Below are 21,678 nucleotides of genomic sequence, written 5' to 3'. Positions count from 1 at the left end.
TTATGATGGTCATGTCAGAAGATGTCAGCTGTCAGAAGGGCAAGGGATACAGTGAGCTAAGAGCTCATGCACAGCGCAAATAGCGAAGTCCTTCCAGCAAACATCAGCTGTCCCATTGTTAATATGGTAAATTTGTTACTGTTTGTAATTGAGCAGTGTCGCGGCTCAGCATTTTTATTTACCCACGAGATTATTTCACTTGTTTTCCCCGCAGCAATAGGGGGCGTGATCGCTGAGCGCTGTTGGCGCTGGTGGGTGAAGCAACAGTTTTTGGAGGACGACTCGGTCGGTATATGGCGACAGGATGGAAGCGGTGGGAAGTCAACTGGTGCCTGCCGATTCAGGATTGCGATGAGTGTGGTTGTTTGCGAGCATGTGGGGAGGATGGAATGCTCGCTTGCTTAGCGTGGTTCTCCATGACCAGCTGTTGTTTGTTGGGCCTAGCACTCGAGTGTAACAGGAAACTGCATTGGTGTGGTTCTCGTCACCTGGCTAAGGCCAAAATTTTCATATACTTTTATTATATTTCATGATCATTACTTTATTATGGGATTGGTACTTGTAGCCAACATTTTGTGATTTGAAATACTTCAGAGAATATCATCATATGCCAGGTGTCTACTGTGAATAATTCTTAATTTGTTTTATAGTGTATGGCACGGTATCCACTATCATCGATCATTTTATGAAAGTTCTGTCCAAATTATTATTACATTAGACTTTGTTAAAATTGGTGCGTTTAAATTGCAAATTTCCTAATTCTACTAGAATTGCTTGGGATAAACCCATCTATTTCTTGATATTGTCATATTTGTGTATTAAGTTGTGTTTCTTCTCAAGACTGGCTGAATTGATTTTGGAACATGTGGGGGGAGTATTTAAATGAAAATTTGCTAGATAACACAACTGTCACGAAATTGAAAACTTGACAGTGTTTACACATGCCACCAGTCGTTAATGTTATTTCTGTCTTGTAGCTTACTTAACTGATATAAAATAATTTAGAAATTCTGTGTATTTGTCCCAAAAGGTGAACTGATGTCATATGGCATTGACATTTGTGTAGGGTTTACGTAAGCAGGCAGTACGGAATTTGTTGCACTCTTGCCAAAATGGATTTTTTTAAGGTTTGATTTACATGTAGTACAAATCACAAGTTCAATATTTTTCTGGTGTAATTGCTAATATTCGTACATGTTGCACTATTGTACGATATAATATACCTTTTACTAACAGTACCTTTATGTAATGTTTCAGAGTGGGGCTGCATGTTCTTCTAGAGAATGTTTTTATAAAAAAAAATTATTGCTAAAATTTCCTTTTAAAATGTTAATTGTATTAACTTGGATGTATAACCAATTATTGTTAAATAACAAATTTGTGTCAACAAGGCTTGGACCAAATCAATGTGCCTACACCTTCCCCATCGTGGCTCTGTACATCACAGTAATTTAGGCTGTAGTGCCAATGCCAGCTGACATCCCTATAAGCTGCTGCAACTTCTCCTGGCACTGGTATGATTGCAAGCATTTACTACACAACTCTTTACATTTTGTAATTAGGCAACTAAAAAGATGTTATATCTCATCCAGAACAATGACATGATGAGATTTGTTTTGGTATCGTGTCACACAGATGTCTGAAGTGGGTGTGTTGTCATCGAAATTGGTGATGGTAATCCTAGCCTTAACGATGCCTTGTATTGTGGCAGTTCAACATTCCATAATAAACCTCTGGTCTGATGTTGCTGGTGGGAACCTACTGCTATCAGGTGCTAATAGAAATACTTGTGGGTTCCAATCACGAACTCAGCACTTCTAATATGGTCGTATAGTCTATGAAGCAAAATGGCAAGGCAGTTATTAGCATGGACAATGGACACACATTCACATCGAGTGCAGTTAAAATTCCTAACTGCTCATCCTGATTCAAGTTTTGTTTCCCTAAATTGATTAACATTAATGCTGGGATAGCTTCTTGCCTATAATGTAGTACCTGCCTCCCCTTATCCTCTCCTATACTACCAACTAAATGTTTGACCACCACACACACCTCAAAATAAGTGATATTGGAATACACGATTATTCGTAAGCACCTTCACAATTTTACAAGATGACTGCACAAAAACTACAAGACATACAGAAAAGATACACGTATCAGTGGATAGAGCATCTCTCAAAAGTTTTTATCTCATTTTACAGATGCTCAATACAGGCGCTGTTTGTGATGCAGTAAACATTAATAAACACATGCAATTCATTGAAGTGGCTGGGAAAATGCTACAGTTCTTTGGTCTGGAAACCTGTTAATTATGTTGTCTGTTTAAGGTGTGAATTAATTCAATCCAACAATGCAAAGTTGATGATCTGCCTACATGTTGTGACATGCCTAACCCCTAATGCAATTGCACCAAGGCGTATTAATTAATCGAAATTTGGAGGAATGCTCTATCCACTGATGTATGTCACATTTCTGTATGTTTTGTAGTTTCTGCACAGTGATATTCTGAAACTCTGTAAGTCCTTATGAATAACTTGCACACACACATTGTATGAATAACCACCTGCATCTTCTTAAAACATATAACGGACCAATCTCTGATGAAATTCTTGTAAGACTTCATACTGAATACACTGAGTAAATGGAAAGAAGGATTAGTGTTTAACATACCATCAACAATGAGGTCATTAGTTAAGGAAAGGGTAGGAAATTGGCCCTCTCCTTTTGAAAAGCATTATCTCAGCATTTGGGTGAAGCAATTTATGAAAACCATCGAAATATTAAACCCAGATGGCTGCATGTGGATTTGATCTGTTGTCCGTCAAATGTGAGTTTAGTATTCAAATGGTTCAAATGACTCTGAGCACTACGGGACTTAACATCTGAGGTCATCAGTCCCCTTGAGTCTAGTGTCTTACCATTGTGCCACTTTCTTGGAAAACACTCAGTGTGAAAGACCCTTTTTTGGATCAGAACGGCAAGTGGTTGGAAAAGAATGTGTGTCACTCCTGTCTTTAAAAAGGTAAAAGAATAAATACACAGGACAATACACCAAAATCCATAATGTTGTTCTGTTGCCAGATCCTAGGGCATATTCTTAGCTTGCAACCATTATGACAAGCCTGGAGGAAAGAAACTTCTCTCAAAGAAACAGCACAAGATCAGGGACAATCACTCATACGAAACTTGCCTTTTTCACACACGATATCTAGTAGATACAAATTACAGGCAAACAGGTAAATTCCTAGATTTCTGAAAAGTGTAAGAAATTGAGAATGTGTGCTGCCATAAAATGTATGACAGTCTGTGTTTGTCAGTTTCTTGGGAATATAACAACACTCACATAGGACAAGTGCCAAAATGTGGAAATTTCAAAAAGTATAACACAAATACATGATAAATTCATAGCACAGAAATATTTAACACTACATAAAGCCAATAACGATTTCCATACGAGAAGAAAGCAAGAAAATTTGTAAGAGCCATCTGAAGATGGATTTGTAACAAATCTGAAACCAGTAATGGTTAAATTTAAATAAATTTTTGACCAAGATATGATTGTACAGAGCATCTACACAAATATGTGCATTAACTTGAAGATTGTTGTTGGTAAAAGACCAACTGAAACCAAAGTAACATCAGTTATGCCCCAACGGAGTACAACACAACTGCAAACATTCACAATATAAATAAAAAAATTATTAGATAGTGTCACCAGCAGGGTGACTGAGATTCGACCAAATAGAACGACTCAAAAGAAACTCAACAAGGCTGGGCCAACTGGTCTGTGGCCATCAAATGCACGCCAGCTACATAAACAGTGGAAAAGCTGAAAGTGGAGATGGCATTACAGTTAAACAAAGTCCAACAATTAATACAAAGAAAGAAAACGTGAGATACAGTGAAAGCAGAGTCCGAAAACCAATGGTGCATTAAGATGACGAGACAATAGTGAAGTGAATACACCACTGACCCCATGTCACTGTGTAGCAGAGCTTATAAGGCAGCTGTGAGCTCGAAATGACCACCAGAACTATGTGTGATGCAGCAGCCAAACCTTGCGAGCACTATAGGCTGTAGCAGCTCTGCCTAGTGGCCAAGACCCAATTCTACGCTCTCCAGTGTGTTTTAAAGTTGCCGGGACAGGATATCAGACACCTGCCCCTTGTATGGCTGGAAGCATCCTGAATGATGTTTCAGAAGGTGAACCAGAGGTGCAATTGGTACACGAGATCTTCAGTGTGTTGAGTGACATGATGTGCCAACCCATGGGTGTTAACCATTATTGCTGATGTCCACGTATTTTTCTCTGTATGAGCATGACCACAATGCTGTGCATGGCAATTATTACCCTGAGTGCTGGTATTAAAATCCATGGAGAAGAAATAAAATCTTTGAGGTTTGCCGATGACATTGTAATTCTGTCAGAGACAGCAAAGGATTTGGAAGAGCAGTTGAACGGAATGGACAGTGTCTCGAAAGGAGGATATGAGATGAACATCAACAAAAGCAAAACGAGGATATTGGAATGTAGTCGAATTAAGTTGGGTGATGCTGAGGGAATTAGATTAGGAAATGAGACACTTAAACTAGTAAAGGAGTTTTGCTATTTGGGAGCAAAATAACTGATGATGGTCGAAGTAGAGAGGATATAAAATGTAGACTGGCAATGGCAAGGAAAGTGTTTCTGAAGAAGAGAAATTTGTTAACATCAAGTATAGATTTAAGTGTCAGAATGTCCTTTCTGAAAGTATTTGTATGGAGTGTAGCCATGTATGGAAGCGAAACATGGACGATAAATAGTTTAGACAAGAAGGGAATAGAAACTTTCGAAATGTGGTGCTACAGAAGAATGGTGAAGATTAGATGGGTAGATCACATAACTAATGAGGAGGTATTGAATAGAATTGGGGAGAGGAGGAGTTTGTGGCACAACTTGACAAGAAGAAGGGACCGGTTGGTAGGACATGTTCTGAGGCATCAAGGGATCACAAATTTAGCATTGGAGGGCAGCGTGGAGGGTAAAAATCATAAAGGGAGACCAAGAGATGAATACACTAAGCAGATTCAGAAGGATGTAGGTTGCAGTAAGTACTGGGAGATGAAGAAACTTGCACAGGATAGAGTAGCATGGAGAGCTGCATCAAACCAGTCTCAGGACTGAAGACCACAACAACAACAACAACAGCTGGGTCCAGGGCTCTTGAGGCTTTAAGATCAGAAGATGGAGAAACATTGGCTGTGTTCACTCATGCTGAAGCTTTGGGCTATGGTCTTGGATGCAAGTGATCCCGTATGTGCTCATGAACAGCATAGGCACCGCTGCTGTGGTGGTTGCGGTTCCCCATGCTTTCAAAATTTGCTACTTAAATGTCAGCATAATATGCTCAACTTCACAATTGGGTGAGATAGTGGACTAACAAGGTGATGGATAGAATTGTCCAAAACCCATTACCCTGAATTGCGGCCCCAGTCGAATAGCATAGCTTGTAGAAACCCTTCTATGGCTCAAATCTGATCCAGTACATTTGTTGTAGCTTTTATTGTGTTGGACACCATGCTTACTACAAATGGTTATTTAGAATAACTGTTCACAACTATTAGCCACACAGAGTTCAAAAAAGGGTTCAGAAACTCCAAATGAACATGATCCCAATGTTGAAAGGATGGGACAAGCAGTGAAAGATTGGGAGTCAAGCTGCCTGATGTCAATCACATGTTAAACAGTCATGCACCATGGTTTCCACTCCCCTATTTAAGCCTGGTCAGTATATGTGCTGTCTTCCTGGACTTTTATCTCTGATATTCCCCAGTGCCCATGATGAAGTAGTTGTAAAACCTGTGGCTGCAGGGCAGCTAGAATGATGGATGACTATGTATCTATATAAGCATCTTTTAGGAGAGCATTGTTGATGACTGACCGACAGTAGTAGATGGGGGATCAGATGTTGGCTTCTTAATTTTTGTTCTCTGAAATGTATGTGGTCCACCCGTGGAGCACATAGAATATGTAAGTTGTAAGATCAGGTCGCAGTGAGTGTCAGCAGTAATTAGTGCAGCCACTGTAGAAAATCCTTCCAAGGTCTGTCTCCTTTTTGCGTCTATGTGGAAACACAATATTTCCCTCTTGTCAAAGGCAAGATCTCATGGGAAGGAAAGATAGAATGTCCACATTTGCATATTGTGGCATTGGCTTATACGCAACTGCATAAATGTAAGAGCTCAGAAAAAGGGTCCAGCATTGGAGACATTATGCTGTATATTCTGGAAGGCTGTAGCATGGTCCAAATAGTACTATCAGCAGTTTGCAGTCCATGAAAGTAAAGTTAGTAACGAGTAGCTAAACACGGAACTTTCATATGTGGGCCACTTCTGGGAAGAACCCGGAACAACAGTTCACCTTTCTCAAAAGAGCTTGCAGCTTTTGTAAGTTTTATATGATGGAATAGATAGTCAACAGCTCTTGCCTAGCAATCAGTGTGCTGGATCCCTTCTTTGTTTAGCCAAGTGCCCAAGGTACTCCATTTGCCCCTCCAAACTTGAATTTCTCTAAGTGGCACTGCATCACATCATGAAGTAAATAATATGTAAAGGTTTTGCAGGAATTCTCAATGTATAGCACCCATGACAATTAAGTTGTCTAAATAGTTAGGTGTAAGAGGATATGGGTATGGGTATGGTTAACTGTTCCAGGTATCACTGGAAGATTGCAGGAGTAGAAGAGATCCCAAAAGGCAAGCACCTGTATCCGTACAATCCTAAGGGAGTTTTGATAACTACGTTTTGCAACTTCTCATACAGTGATATTTGCAAATATGCATTGACAATGTCGATTTTAGAAAAATATTCTCCTGCGAAAAGTTTTGTGAGGAGATCCTCTGGAAGTGGTATAGGGTAGGTTGCTACTTGTGCCTGACCATTGATTGTTGATTTAAAATTGCCACATTGCCAGAGGGAGCCACTGGGTTTCTTGACTACTACCTGGCACATGGTCAAGGTGCTTGTGGAATCGATCAAGTTCTTCCCTAAGGACTCTGGAATCGGGCACCATGTCTCGTCAAAAGGAGGTATGAATCTGGAAATCTGTGGTGCATAACAGGACAAGTTCGAATACAGGTCACTGATGAAAAATCCAAACAAGAAAGCATCCAGACTGAAAACGTTTCTGGTTGAGTTACTATTGACAATAAGCAGCATTGTCATCCATGTGCTCTTGCAGGATGTGGCAACTGTGAATTAACCCTGAGGGGAACTGAACCATCACCTTATGCTTACCAGCGTATGGGAGGTTAGAGCTAATGTTAGAGAAACTACACGAGTACAGGCTTATTCAAGAAACTGTAGTTCCTGTGTCCACCTGCAAACAGTCATCTTTGTTCACAATTTTGAGGTTTATAAATAGCTTATTGGCAAAAGAACTGCCTGGGGGACTATTGCCTGAAATTAAAGCACTACCTCTTGTGCATGTTGTGAACTAGATGTGATTGTCCAAGCAATTTATGGCAGACTGTCGAGAGATGCTCATCCATAGTGTGTGCAGTGCGCCCAGCTATCTGTACACTGCATGTGCAGGTGCTGTGAACCAGTCTGGGTGTGGCAAAAGTCCCCACTGCACATGCTGACATGGTATGAATGGCTGTTCAGAGACCACTGATACATCGTATATTGCATGTAGCCACTGACTTTAAAGTGGTTGGATGTAGTATCTGTTCACTGATGATGCTCTTATTTATATTAAAGATAAACATTATTTTCATGCTTTTTCTTACACGTCGATAAATGCAAGGTAAGGTCGGTATTTAATTTCTCATCAAGAAGGCAAACAGCAGACACTGAATGATCTCAGAGACACGCCAAAATTTAACAAGAATGATGCTCATTATACTCAACAGACTAAATCATTCCAATCCGATATTGCACAAGCTTCTGAATAATAAAAAGGAGTACGAGACTCCTGAGATGAATTTTTTGTGTCTGTCACGCAGCTGAATCCACAGAATACAGAATTACCAAAGGTGGACTTTGCAGTTCATCACAAGTTTGTTTAGTGCGCACAAAAATATCACAGAAATGAGTACACAATTAATTCCAGTGGCAGTTACTAAACATGATAGGTTACGAGCAAAATGAAAACTTCATTTCAATAGTGCATGTTTCATGACGACTCAAAATCCATGTTACGTCCTTGCATAAGAGAGAAATTCCCTTCTATCAAGGTGTACTGATGGTTGTTTTTCCCCAACACCATGTGCAGCTGAAATTGGAAGTGGCAGAATAATATTGACCAAAACTGTGTTCCCGGGGATGCATCCCATTTAACTATTTTGGAAAAAAATGAAACTATACTTTATTTATATTAAAGGCAGAAAAATCACACACGCTGCAGCATATTTACACTGTGCAGGTGCAATGGATGGTAAACAGGGGAATATTGATACCAGTGCATAAAGTCTTTGTGAATTTCATTACATGTGCTCAGTTGGAAAGTAACTATGCCTGACAGATAGGCACGTGAACAATATATGCAGATGTCAGCATGTTTACTTAGGCTCAAAGAAGCTGGTTGGAGTAATTGACGAATTGCTCAAAATTTAAATAGGAGCTACATAATAGTCTTATGTGGTCAGATTTAAAATACATTTTGAGAATGCATTGCTTTCATTGTTATGCAGTGATGTGATATTGCTTGTTCAGTTCTGTATTCAATGTTGAAAGAAATCAAGGCAAAGTGTGGAATTCTAACAGATTTTTGGACACAAAATGAATAGCAAGATTATGCAGTATTTCTCATCCCTAATAAATTTAAAAAAATAATTTGTTGAGACTGGTGATGAAAAATGGCAGGTGTGATGAAAGTAAGGAAAAAGAGTTGAAATGAAACTGTGTGTGCTGGAAATGTGCCACTCACATGTGGGCCTATTTCTATAAATAATGTCAACTGTATGGTATATTTTCTTACAGTAATAATTTGTAAACATTAGAGTTGGCAATAGGTCACTCAGAGCACCACTTATTTTTTTCCCATCACTGATACTAACAAATTATGTAGCGTTCACCACACAAACCATTTGGTTGACTAACTGGTACAAATACAAATTTAGAGCAGTAACATTTTCACGTAATTGAAATACAATAGGGCATTCCCAAGAACAAACATGTTTCCACAGTGTACGAAACTGACACATCCAACATGAAATATTTCCTGAAAGGGGAAAAAGCAATGAAAGAAAGCAGTCATATGTAGTGTGATCATGAGGAACAGAAAAAATGTAATGTGTTAGAAACTACATGAAAGAAAGTCACAATAAACAAGTGAATTCATATACAGAAAACAATAATATTCAGCCTTATTCATCTTATATTTTTCTTAATGTATATTACTCAGTTACTCTTGGCATCTACATACATTTGACCATGGCATTCATTAGCAACGTAGCCCTAACTGATATATGCACACAACCTCTTGCACAGCATTTTCAGATATAGTGTATAACAGTGTAGCACCAAGATTCAAGACACCATCAACCATGTCTTAATCTTGTTTCTTGTACAGCCAGTGTACAACCGTCAATTACATTGTCAGTATAAGACATGACATTATCACTTCAACATACACTACCGCTCATTAATTTCAATAAACCCAATAAATGACATCTAGCTCACTGTAGATAAGGTCTATTACCATGGATACAGTTCAGGAAGCAAAGGAATAGTACAACAGTTGTACACGTCATGATTTTTGTTTGTGGTCATCGAGATACAATAGTATCCAACAATGTTTTTTACATAAACGTTATGTCCCTTTCTGATATGTTTGTTTACCTATTTGCCAACAGACACCGCATTTGGTGCACCTGTGTTGTTCCCTATAGTGATGTGATGTTCGCAGCAAACAGCAAGCATTTTGTGATACATAACATGTGGTTCCTGCATGTCAGTTCCTTCGTGACACTGAAGTGTGCACATCGCTAGTATGGCTCCACGAACAAAGATATCCACAGAAAAATGTGCTGCAATTGTAGTTTATAACAGGTTTATCTATTCATCAAATTGTGAAACAGTGTAGTGTGTCTATAAGGGGGGTGCGATACGGCCTTCACCGCCAGAAGACAACAGGTAGCAATAAAAACGTACCACAACCAGGATGACTTCGTAGAACAACTACATGTGACGATAAATATATCAGAATGACCAGTAAGAGAAATAGATTCAAAACAGCACCCCCAATTCATGCAGAATTGATAGAAATGAACACAACAACAATATCTGTTGCAACAGTAAACTGAAGCTGGCTTGAAAGAATGTGTCACAGCAAGAAAACCCCATAAATAAACAGAAGAGACTTGGATGGGCTAGAAAACATTGTAATTGGACATCCGAAGAGTGGATGAAGGTGTTATTCACTGATGAATCGAAGTTCAAGATTTTTAGAACCAGAAGGAGAATATTTGTTCGCCAATTTGTACGGGAAAGTGTAGCCCAGCAGTGTGTTCTACCCACAGTTAAACACGGTGGAAGTTCTATTATGGTTTGGGGATGTTTTACGGGAGATAGAGTTGGCGACATTGTGAAAATGGAAGGATATATGGATCATAAGCAGTACCACTGCATACTTCAGTATCATGCCACATGGAGTGGATTGCACTTAATAGGGAAAGGGTTCACCTTACAACAGGACAATATCCCAAAAACATCAGTCGGCATACTGTATGAACTACATTGCATCAAAGGAAAAACAAAGTACTGAATGACATGGTATGACCGTCCCAAAGCCCCAATTGCAATCCCATTGAAATGGTCTGGAATGAAGTGGACAAATGTATCAGGGAAGTCAGTATGTCCAGCAAAGAACATCTCTGGAATTTTGTTAAGGTTGTGTGGAATCATATAGATTTACAATACCTACAAAACTGATTGACCACATGCCTTGAGTTTGTGAGGCAGTCATTAAATCCAAAGTGAAATATAATGATTGTGATGTATTATATATGCGGAAGTTAATATAATTTATTTTGTGAGAAATAACGTTTGATTTGTGTTGTAAATCTGAAATACCAGGGCGTATTGAAATTAATGGGCGGCAGTGTAATATATGAATCCAGTTTACTGAAGTGACAGAATCATTTTTTTTTACACGACAGCTACGTTTAATTCAACTTGTCAGTGCATGCACATAGCACATTTTTGAGTTCTGCATTTTTTTTTCATTATTTATATTCATCTATCCCTCCACTAATGACTGAATGTGATGGATGTCACCACTACGGTCTTTGAATGGCATTAAGGGCAAACAGTACCTATTATCTCCAGTTTTTGTCAGTTCAGTCCAAGATCAATATCTCTGAACTTCCCAGATGGGAACTTGCTTTACAGTACATGCATGGTTCCCCATGCCATTGACCTTAACTTATTGTATTTGCTTCTGTTCTCAGCAGTCTTGTTTTACACCTTGCTTTTTTATGAATATTAATTTCCCTCTGAAATACATTTTATTTATTTTGGCTCTTTGTATCCATATTATATTTTATGGGTCCTGAATTATTCTCTTTAGAAGCTTCTTCTACCCAGCTTGTTGCTTCTTTACATTTTTACCTCTGACTGTTCCATATGGTTCTAATTGCACTCTGTCCACCAGTGATATAATGATGCTTCCATCTGTCACACTAATTTCTCAAGCCTGTTTGTTACCATCCTTGCATGCTGTTTCCTAATTAAGCCAGGGTCCCGAGCAATTTTCTGGATTATTTCTTGAGTAGTGTAATGTCTTTCATCACATTTGTTACTTGTATGAATGTTTTGTTCTGACAGATAGCATCTCAGTAACTTTTGAGTGTGCACAACAAGTTAAAACTATGAGTCAGACTGGAGATGAACACAAATATCTGCCTTCAGTAAACAGGCATAACCAATGAACAATCTGAGCACATTTCCTAAACAAGGGAGGGGGGACGGGGGGATGCACAGAATGGTATGCTTCTGGGGGGAGAGTGGATGATGTTGGTAAATTTTTATTTGGTCAGTAATTGAAATACAACAGGCCATTCCGAAGAATAAACATTAAATTTTTCCCATATGTTCAGATATTAATCAAATCGTGCATACTGCTCAGCTTCCACAGTGCATGAAACTGGAACAAACAACATGAAATATTTCCTGAAGGGGGAAAAACAATGAAAGAAAGCAGCAGTATGTGCTGTGATTATGCAGTATCTGAAAGGAGTACTACTTTCAGTGGTGTTATGTCATAGTAACTTGTACCCCTTACCAACTGCTCATTTCTTGACCTTTCAGAAAAAGAGCACAGCTTCAATATTAGCGAACCCGATCTCCTGTGTCATGTCCGCAGTTTCTCTCATTGCATCAGTGATCACGTCACCTTCTAGCATTGGCACAGCACCAGGGCACACTTTCCTCCATACACCATTCATATATTTTAGAGTGATGTAAGTCCACAAATCTAATAACACTAATTGCCATCTTTGTACTGAACTGTCACTTGAAAACCCTAATAGTAAGTTCCAATAATAGAGAAGGAAAGTTGCTACTCACCATACAGCAGATACGCTGAGTCGCGATAGGAACACTAAAAAGATTCACACAATTATAGCTTTTGGCCATTAAGGCCTTTGTCAACAATAGTCACACACACACACACACACACACACACACACACACAAACGCAACTTGCACACACGTCTGCGGTCTCAGGCAACTAAATCACACTATAATTGGGTGAATCTTTTTGTTGTTCTTATCGTCAGCATCTCCGCTATATGGTGAGTAGCACCTTTCCTTCTCTAATATTGTTACATTCCATCCTGGATTTTGCATTGTTTAATAGTAAGTTCATCATTCAAATCACATTTTTCTCTGATGTTGGAGAAAATTTTATGCATGTAGTATGTCTTGAATGTAGAAATAACTGTGTGGTCCATGCGTTGCTGGAAAGATATAGTGTTCAGCAGCAGAAATGGAACTCCAGTGTTTTAATTTGAATCCAAAAAAAGAAAGTGGGTAGCTGGGAACATTATCAAAGAAAAGAAGAATTTTGAAAGGGGTCTTTTTCTTTTTCACAGTATACCTACAATTCTCTATTTAGTTCATTAACAAATTGGCACTGATGAAAACAGAAATCATCCAACATTTTTTATTCCATCTCCAACAAATTGCCAGTCTTCTTCTCTTCTCCTGTCACAACCCGTTAGTGCCTTACAATCTTGAGAATATAAAATCACGTGGGGTTTCACTTTGCAATCCGCTACAATGTTTCCACTGAAAAGAAGGGTGCATCAGTCCTTGCCATCTTTAAATCCCAGTACTGTTTTTCTCTCTTTCTTTCTCCCCCCCCCCCCCCTCCCCTCCCTACACACACACAGAACTCAACATGCATGTAGGCATTTGTTTTGAAAATATGTCTGTTTCATCAAGCTTGAAAACATGCTTCAAAGTATAGTCTTTTTCTGTCACAATTTCTTTACACATCTTTTTAAAGCACCTGCCCACGAAAGGCAAAGGTCCCGAGTTCGAGTCTCGGTCCGGCACACAGTTTTAATCTGCCAGGAAGTTTCACATCTTTTTAAATTTCTTAGCTCCAATTTTATATGGCACAGCTGCCTCTCCTGTCATTTTAATGTTGTGAAGACCAAAATGAAGCTTGAAGTGATCAAACCAACCTGAGCTGGTCAAGAAAGGTGTTGGATCGGCTTCTGGTTTCATTAAATGTGCAAACAAGATCTTAGGTTTAGCTTGAATAGTAGCTCCAGAGAGAAGTACATGCTGTGTTAGTTGTGGCCCTCAATCCACTGGCTTAGATTTGGTCACTCTAGTCACACTTAAGATAGATGAAGACTGAGAAGTTTTTCAAACTGATTTCGCATGTCAAAAATAATTTTCACAGTGGAGTCACCATGCACCAAAGCATGCTGCATGTCTAGTTATCCAAAACTTCTAACTTTGTTTCTACTGAATACTACCTCTGTACATGATTCTTTCTCTCAACAGGAACATTTTCTTTCCTTTTACCCAACATTTTAAATACAGGCCCTGTCAAGTGGCAGCTTCACAGCTCGGATGACCTAAACCGATGATTTACATCTTGACAAACATGACAGAAGATGCACGTTGAAATGCACTGAACCATTACTGTTAACAAATAGCAGCAGTGGACTTAAACCCAAAATCGTGTATAGGCAAAAATACAGATAATGAATCTGGGTATAACCGGGTCTACCTGTATATGGCACATGACTAATTCTGTGAGGAGGAAGTTAGATAGGCTTGTGTTTTGTACTTTCGATTTTCAAATGTAATAATGCTGTTGGTAACATAGAAAATACCAGTAGATCATGTTGTGGTAACTTGGCTCGGTAAAAAGGAACTAATGAGGAAAAGAATGGTGCCACTCAAAAAGATAAAAGGAAAGTCGAGCGAAATTTGTGGATGAAATTAAATAAAAATTTAAGAAGAACAGAAGATATATCAGGAGGATCAAGAGTAACAGTGAAAATATTTGATGAGAAGCAAGAACAGAATCACACAGATGCACATAAGGAAATGCAAAACACAACTATTCTTCTTCCAGAATGTTCAATACCAATAGAGCCACAGGAGAAAGCAATTTCAGGCACACACTTCTTAACTGAGTTAGCTGGTTCTGACCTTAGCATGTCAAGCAGAACCACAGTCTCACATAACAAAATGAGTAGCATCTGCACAGATGATGGTAGTATTCAACTGGATGCCAACATTCCCCTTAGGGTTGCAGGTGTACTGTCAATAGATAAACAACATATTTTGAAGGTAAAGGTTCTAGAAGAACATTCAAAGATTATTTTGCAGAGAAGCAAAAGTTGGCTCTTACAAAACAAAAACATGATCTAGAAGAAAAACATCAGTTTGTTAGATCGTGAGAAAAGTCTTGAAGAAATGTTGTCCTTGAAACAAGGAAAGAAAACCTGTCATATGCAGAGTTGGGGACAATGTTCCTAGCAAAATACTGTCGAAAAGCACAAATAATGAGCATTTAAATCCTATTTGTAACTGTCTATGCAACCAGATATATGACGAAACATACTCCAAATTTTGATAAAGGAATTAGGGAGAAATCATTATCTGGAAGTACCATATGAAGAAAATCACGTTATACACTAGGTGACGCAATGCCTACTGTGCAAAGTTCATAGTCATCTGACTGACACGAACTGAAACTGTAGAGCAGCCATGACAACTATTTTTACAAAATGAACTTTCTACAAACTGAAAGACAATAGGAACAACGAGAATCAAGAGAAAACGCTGCTGGAGGAAGCGACAGAAGGCAAGATTACCTCAACAAAAATATGCAAGGTAATCACTCACCTAATTTCAGACAGAGATGCAGAAGGAGGAGTGACATAAGAGTGAGCAGCCAAGGTCAACAGCATGTGCGCAGACCTGTGCACAACAGAACGGGTAGAACAGAAAGGGTGCACCCCTTCCGAACACTTATGAAACCGTAAATATTATATAATGGAAAAGGAGGCATAAGATGATGGTGAGGAGGTCAACAATGATGCAATTGAACATGATGTAGGCCAGCAAAAAGGCTGAGTGGTACTGACAAAATAACAGAACTATCAAATGTTTATGAACAGTGATTTGTGTAGCGTATCATACTGTCTGTGTTAGTATACTGTGTGTGTAGTGTTGCAACACTTACAATTGCAGGGACTGAGAATGTGAGAACATTATGTGCTGTGCATGTTTAGATTATTGTGCATATAGATGCTGAGTCACACTATTTTTTACAGGTCCACTGCTGAAGCAGGTCACAGAGCAGAAGGTCTTGCATTGCAGTCCAGCATCACGTCCTGTCTCATTTGCCGACGAAGAAAGCCAAAGAAGTGAGGTGTGTTCATGTGCAAGGAGCTGTATGCTAGCTCTGTTTATTTTAAAATTTCTTCCAAGCATCTGGGAGATCAGCAATATTGTCTAAGCAGCTAGCTGCTAACATCTGCTGCTGGGCCATGAAAATCAACCATACTGAAGTGTAAGTGTGCATGCTAATCAAGGCGTTCCCAACAGAAGCACACAACAAAATCAGCTGCTCTACCCATCTGTCACAGAATGTGCAAGTTGTTTAAAGTGTTGTGTGACAAAGTAAAACTGTCAATAAAACATATTTTTCTTTCAGCAGACTGACCACAACTTGTATTACTTGCATCTTTTAAATGTTTTCCAACTATAAACATCACATTTTTCTGTCTGTTCTACAAAGTAAACTTGAACTGTAATCACACCATACACACACACACACACACACACACACACACACACACACACACAATTTTGCTCATGTGCTTGTAGATGTGGAAACATATAGTAAAACTTTTCTTCTTTTTGACTGAAAGTTCTCAGACGGATGGTAAATATTCTTGTGTTTTGTTTTTCTAGTTTATCTTGTTGGTATAACCAGAGTAAATTGATTTGATTTTCACTTGTGAGGTGATGCCCCTATTTTATGTGTAATATTTATGCTTGCTTTACCATGCTAGGTAAACAGTTGATAACTGTTTAGCTTCCAGTTTAATGAGTATATACTTTTCCTTTGATAGCTTCAATGTAGTAAGATACAGTTATATGTATAATTGACATGAAAGTGTAGATACATTTTGCATAGCCAGACCAATGTTTATGTATGGTGGGTATCTGAAGTACAATAACTGCTGAGCTTTTAGATATTTGTTTGAAGGAGTTAGAAGTCATTCATGATTGCAGTATTAGAAAGAATTTTTAGTGATGTTGAGCTGGATAACAGGAAACCGGTGCAATGTTTTTCATCATTTAAGAACGGCTGATTTTGTAATGACACTGTCTCTTTTCGCACAGCTTGTACCCATAACATCTGTATGTTTATAAGACTATGCTCTTACAGTAGTAAAATAATATCTTACTTATAGAAAAAGTAAACGATCAGGATGACCAGTGTGGGAAAGAGATTTAATTGGACTATCTCACGTAACTTCTGACACTATTTTCAAGGATACTGCCTGAGTACATCTGTATAGCAAATTTTGATATTTTTATTGCTGTTTAGTCTAGATATAGAACCAAATTAATTTCCACATATATTGTACGTCTACTTACCACATACATAGACAAACTGTAAACAAATTACAATTTTCATTGTAGGGATGAGAGAATGTGAAATGTGTCTGATATTTTATTGTGTTACAGTATGATGACTCAGGAGGATGAAGTCGTTGCTGACTGTTCATTAGTATGTGGTTTATTTGTTTCTCTGTAAATCTTGTTGTTGGGTCAAAATTTTCATGGGCTTGACAAGTTTCTTTTTGGGCTTTCAAGCAACCTTTCTTATCCCCATCCACCTCTCCCCTCCCCCCCTCCCCCAATTTCAAAACTCCTACTGGGGGGCACTTAAGAAGTACGCCATCATTGGAGTTATGACGTAGTAAATCATACTCCTCACACATTGCTGGTTTCTAGAGCTTTCAAAGCTGAGCATGGTGGGTTCTTTTTCCCCTGCCAGGGCATATACATCTTATTAATGTCAAGAAAGCAGAAGCACTACTGGACAAAAGCACGCATACAAGTAAGACAGATGTTGCTCAGGTTCCATAAGAAGTGCCAACTTGCACCCATGTCATATACAAATTCTCTAAAGAACGTGCTAAAGTGCTGATATGAGTGTGAAAGTATTACATCAGTTCATAAGGTAAAAGCAATTTTTGATTCAGTTTATTTGTGGAAAGGTGCAAGGAATTATTTTTTAAATTGGAGGATGATACTGCATTGTGGTCGTTGATCAATAACTTCCATTTGTGGAACATATTTCTATCTGAACATAACTGAAAAGGCTTCCATGGACTGTGATAGTCTGACAAATTAATGAGGAAATGCAACATTGCAATGGCTACTTCAGAATGATAGTGGAATAAATTCAATTGTTAATACACGTTTGGATGAATGGAGGCATTGTTAGGGAGTAACTTAGCGTGCTTAAAGAACAATAAAACCAAGTAATATGTTCTGTATTATTACTATTTCAAAGTGAAATTTTTCCATTTTTAATTGAGAAATTTTGATATTTGTGAAGAAAAGAAGATGTGTTTGTGTTAGGTAATATGGCCAGTTTCATGTAGTAACAAAGCATGTTTTCTCTGTAAAGATTCCATACTCAAAGTCTGGCAGTGGTAAAAACTAATATAAAAGACCATAAGGGAGCTTTACAGCCTGTCAATAATGTTTCATTCACTGACTCTCAGCATAGTTATTTCGCAATATTGTTGCAGAAGAAGCTGGGTAGCACAGTCACTGTAGTGTAGTGGTTATGATTTTAGACTGTTGCATGGAGGGTTGAGAGTTGAAAACTAACCTGAGCTGTAAAATTTTAATTTCTATATTTGGTTCAAGTACATTCTAGAAGTATCCACAAATGTCAAGAATCATCATCAAATGTCACATTATCGATGACACAGTGCTCCCATCAGGGCATGACAGAGGCGCCGTTTACGTGACGAGAAACCCGAGTTCGAGCCATATTCAACAGATCGCAATCTATCGGAGACAGAAGAAGAAGAGGACGTTACGATGACAGCAACTGTGTGCCACCACATGAGCCTTCCGGGTTCTCTGGTGATGATGGCCAAGACCAAAACATGTGGCTGTAGGTATATGAGCGTACAGCGTACAGCCTTCCGGGTTCTCTGGTGGTGATGGCCAAGATCAAAACATGTGGCTGTAGGTATATGAGCGTACAGCCAAATTTAACAAGTGGGATGACACCGTGTGTTTGGCTAACGTATTTTTTTAATTGGAGGGCACTGCCAAGCAATGGCATGAGAATAACAAGGAGAAGTTCACAAGCTGGAAAGTATTTCAGGCAGAACTGTGCAAGTATTTCGGTGACACACAATGACAGAAGTGCAAGGCTGAAGATAAATTAAAGTGCACGGCACAGTGTCCAGTAGGAACTACAGCGTCCTACATTAAAGACATGTTGGAGCTGTAAAATAGTGGATCCTAGAAGGATCCTAGGAGGAAGATACGGTTTCATATCTCATGAAGGGTGTTGCAGAGGACATGTATCAAGCCCTCCTCCTGAAGGAGGTTTCTACAGCAGATGACTTCATAAAATGGCGGCAGTATATCAAGACAATGCATCAAAAAAGAATTACCCACAAGAAGTTTGAATGCTTCCAAACGTCATATCTATGTCTGTGATGGAGGACGCAACTGATTTCACAAGTGTTCTTCATCAGATAGTGAGACAGGAAGTTCAGAAGGCACTTGGATTGCACAGCGAGCAAAAAACTGAGACACTTCAAGAGGTCATAAGGGAGGAAGTGGAACAGACATTGAAGCCAATCTCTCATCCTTCATTTCCCTTTAAAACGGTGAAAAGGTCAAGACCCAGGCGAAGTTACGTTCCTACAATGTCGCATGAGGAACCTGTTTGGGCACCAAGGAAGACTGATGTCTGGAGGACCCACGGTAACCAACCAATATGTTTCCACTACATACGACCGGGACATGCGGTGCACTATTGTCGAGAAAGGCTGCGGATATTTGATGATGCCCATGCCAAAAGACAGGAGACCGATCTTAGCCGACACCAACTCCGGGACGACGAAGATGAACAAGACAATATGGGTGCATGATGGCGTAGGTCACCATTGCCGCAAGCCTGCCCCTGGAGAGGATGCTCCCCAACACGCCGATCAAGGTCTCCATCGCTATTTAGAAGCTCCAGCTGATCACCTAGCTGGTGCAACCTGGAAAACAAAAGGGTGCGACCTCCCTTGGAGGTGACGCCACCGAAGAGAAAAATCCTCCGTTGTTGATCACTACAAAAATGATAGAAAACTACGTCGATATCCTCATGGATGGCCAACCAGCACAAGCTCTTGTGGACTCAGAAGCGTCATATTCAGTCATTTCGGAGAAGTACCATCGCCAATTGCAGAAAAACTGAATTCGTCGACAACAAAACATCTCTGCTGAACGTGGCTAACGGAAAATATGTAAAACCAACAGGAAGATGTGTCATTCATGTGGGTATAAGTGGCCAACAATGCCCTTAGAATTCATCATCTTACAAGAGTGTAGTCATGATGTCATACTAAGATGAGACTTTCTGAAAGCTTCTCAGGAAGTTATAGATTGTGTTCGCTCGAAGATTATACTAGACAAGATGAGATACTGTGGACAGGAACATGCACATCCAAATGTATGGAGACTGTGTGCTGGATGAATTAATCATTCCTGCAGTCAGCGCTAGAAAGGTAGCTGTCATGTGTCATGCCATGCATCAACCCATTGATCTTGTAGTGGAATGTAAGAGAAGAATACCACTGAAGAATAACTTTGTCATCCCAGCCTCTGTCATCTCGTTTAAGAACGGATTTGGTGAATTGTGGATAGTTCACCGCAGATCCTTCCAACTTGCATGCGCGTAGCAAACGCTGAGCCGGTAACTGCTGGATAGCTGAGCGTCGTATAAACCTACCGTGCCAAGTCTGTGGGCGAAATTGGCGCTACCACTACGATACAAGATCTTCCACCCCGATTATCACCAGATCTCACTAAGGAATAACAGAGGAAGCTATTCCCATTCTCCAAGAGTTCTCTGAATGCTTCAATTCACAGGTGAAGAGTAAATTAGACAAATCGACGGTGAAGCACCGAATTTGCACTGGAGACCATCAACCAATAAGCCAGAGAGCATATCGTGTGTCAGCAATGGAACGTTGAATAATTCGCAATGAGGTAGAGAAAATGATGAAGAATGACCAGTGGTACTCGTCAGGAACAAGCATAGCAGCTGGCACTTTTGTGTTGATTGCATGAGGTTTGATATGATAACTAAAAAGGATGTTTACCCCCTTCCACGAACTGACGATAAACTAGATTGTCTGAACACATGGAAATTTACTCTGGATACTGGTAAATCGAAGTAAATGAGGCTGATCGTGAGAAAACTGCATTCATCACCCTGATGGCCTGTAGATTTTAAGGTAATGCCGTTTTGTTTGTGTCATGCACCAGCAACTTTTGAACGGATGATGGATAATCTTCTAAGGCACGTGAAGTGGACGATGTGTCTTTGTTATTTAGATGACATTATAGTGTTCTCAGAGACATTTGATGAAAACGTAAAAAGACGGAGGGCCGTTCTTAAGCGTCTCCAACAAGGCGCACTCAAACTTAATCCAAAAAGGTGTCTCTTTGGAGCAAAAGAAATTAAAATACTTGGACAACTTGTGTCAAACAAAGATGTGCGGCCAGACCCAGAAAAGGTGAGATCTATAGTGGAATTTCCTATTCCTAAAAGTATTAGTTATGTGAGAAGCTGCCTCGGATTATGTTCTATACTATCATTTTAACAAAGACTTTTGTATCAAAGCCAGGCTTGAAGAGTTGTTAAAAGCCGATGCTAAATTTATCTGGGGTGGTGCTCAACAAGATTCTTTCGATGTGCTGCGAAAAGCTCTGACGACTGACCCTGTACTTGGACTGTATGATGAGAGAACACCTACAGAACTACAAACAGATGCCAGTGGGTATGGGATTGGTACTGTTCTGGTGCAAATTTTGGACAGAAAAGAGAAGGTTATAGCCTATGCTTCTAGGACACTTACAAAAGCCAAGAGAAACTCCTTAACCACAGAAAGAGAATGT

General features: G+C 39.3%; 1 protein-coding gene across 3 annotated transcripts in view; it reads right to left on the bottom strand.

Moving 5' to 3' along the window:
* Positions 1-21,678, bottom strand: part of LOC124610925 (serine/threonine-protein kinase Warts-like) — a 213,257-nt gene that overhangs the window by 18,788 nt on the left and 172,791 nt on the right. The window lies entirely within an intron of this gene.

The sequence above is a fragment of the Schistocerca americana genome, chromosome 1 (genome assembly GCF_021461395.2).
Source record: "Schistocerca americana isolate TAMUIC-IGC-003095 chromosome 1, iqSchAmer2.1, whole genome shotgun sequence".
NCBI lineage: Eukaryota > Metazoa > Arthropoda > Insecta > Orthoptera > Acrididae > Schistocerca > Schistocerca americana.
The sequence above is the reverse complement of the archived record's forward strand: the minus strand, read 5'-3'. Positions and strand labels throughout refer to the sequence as shown.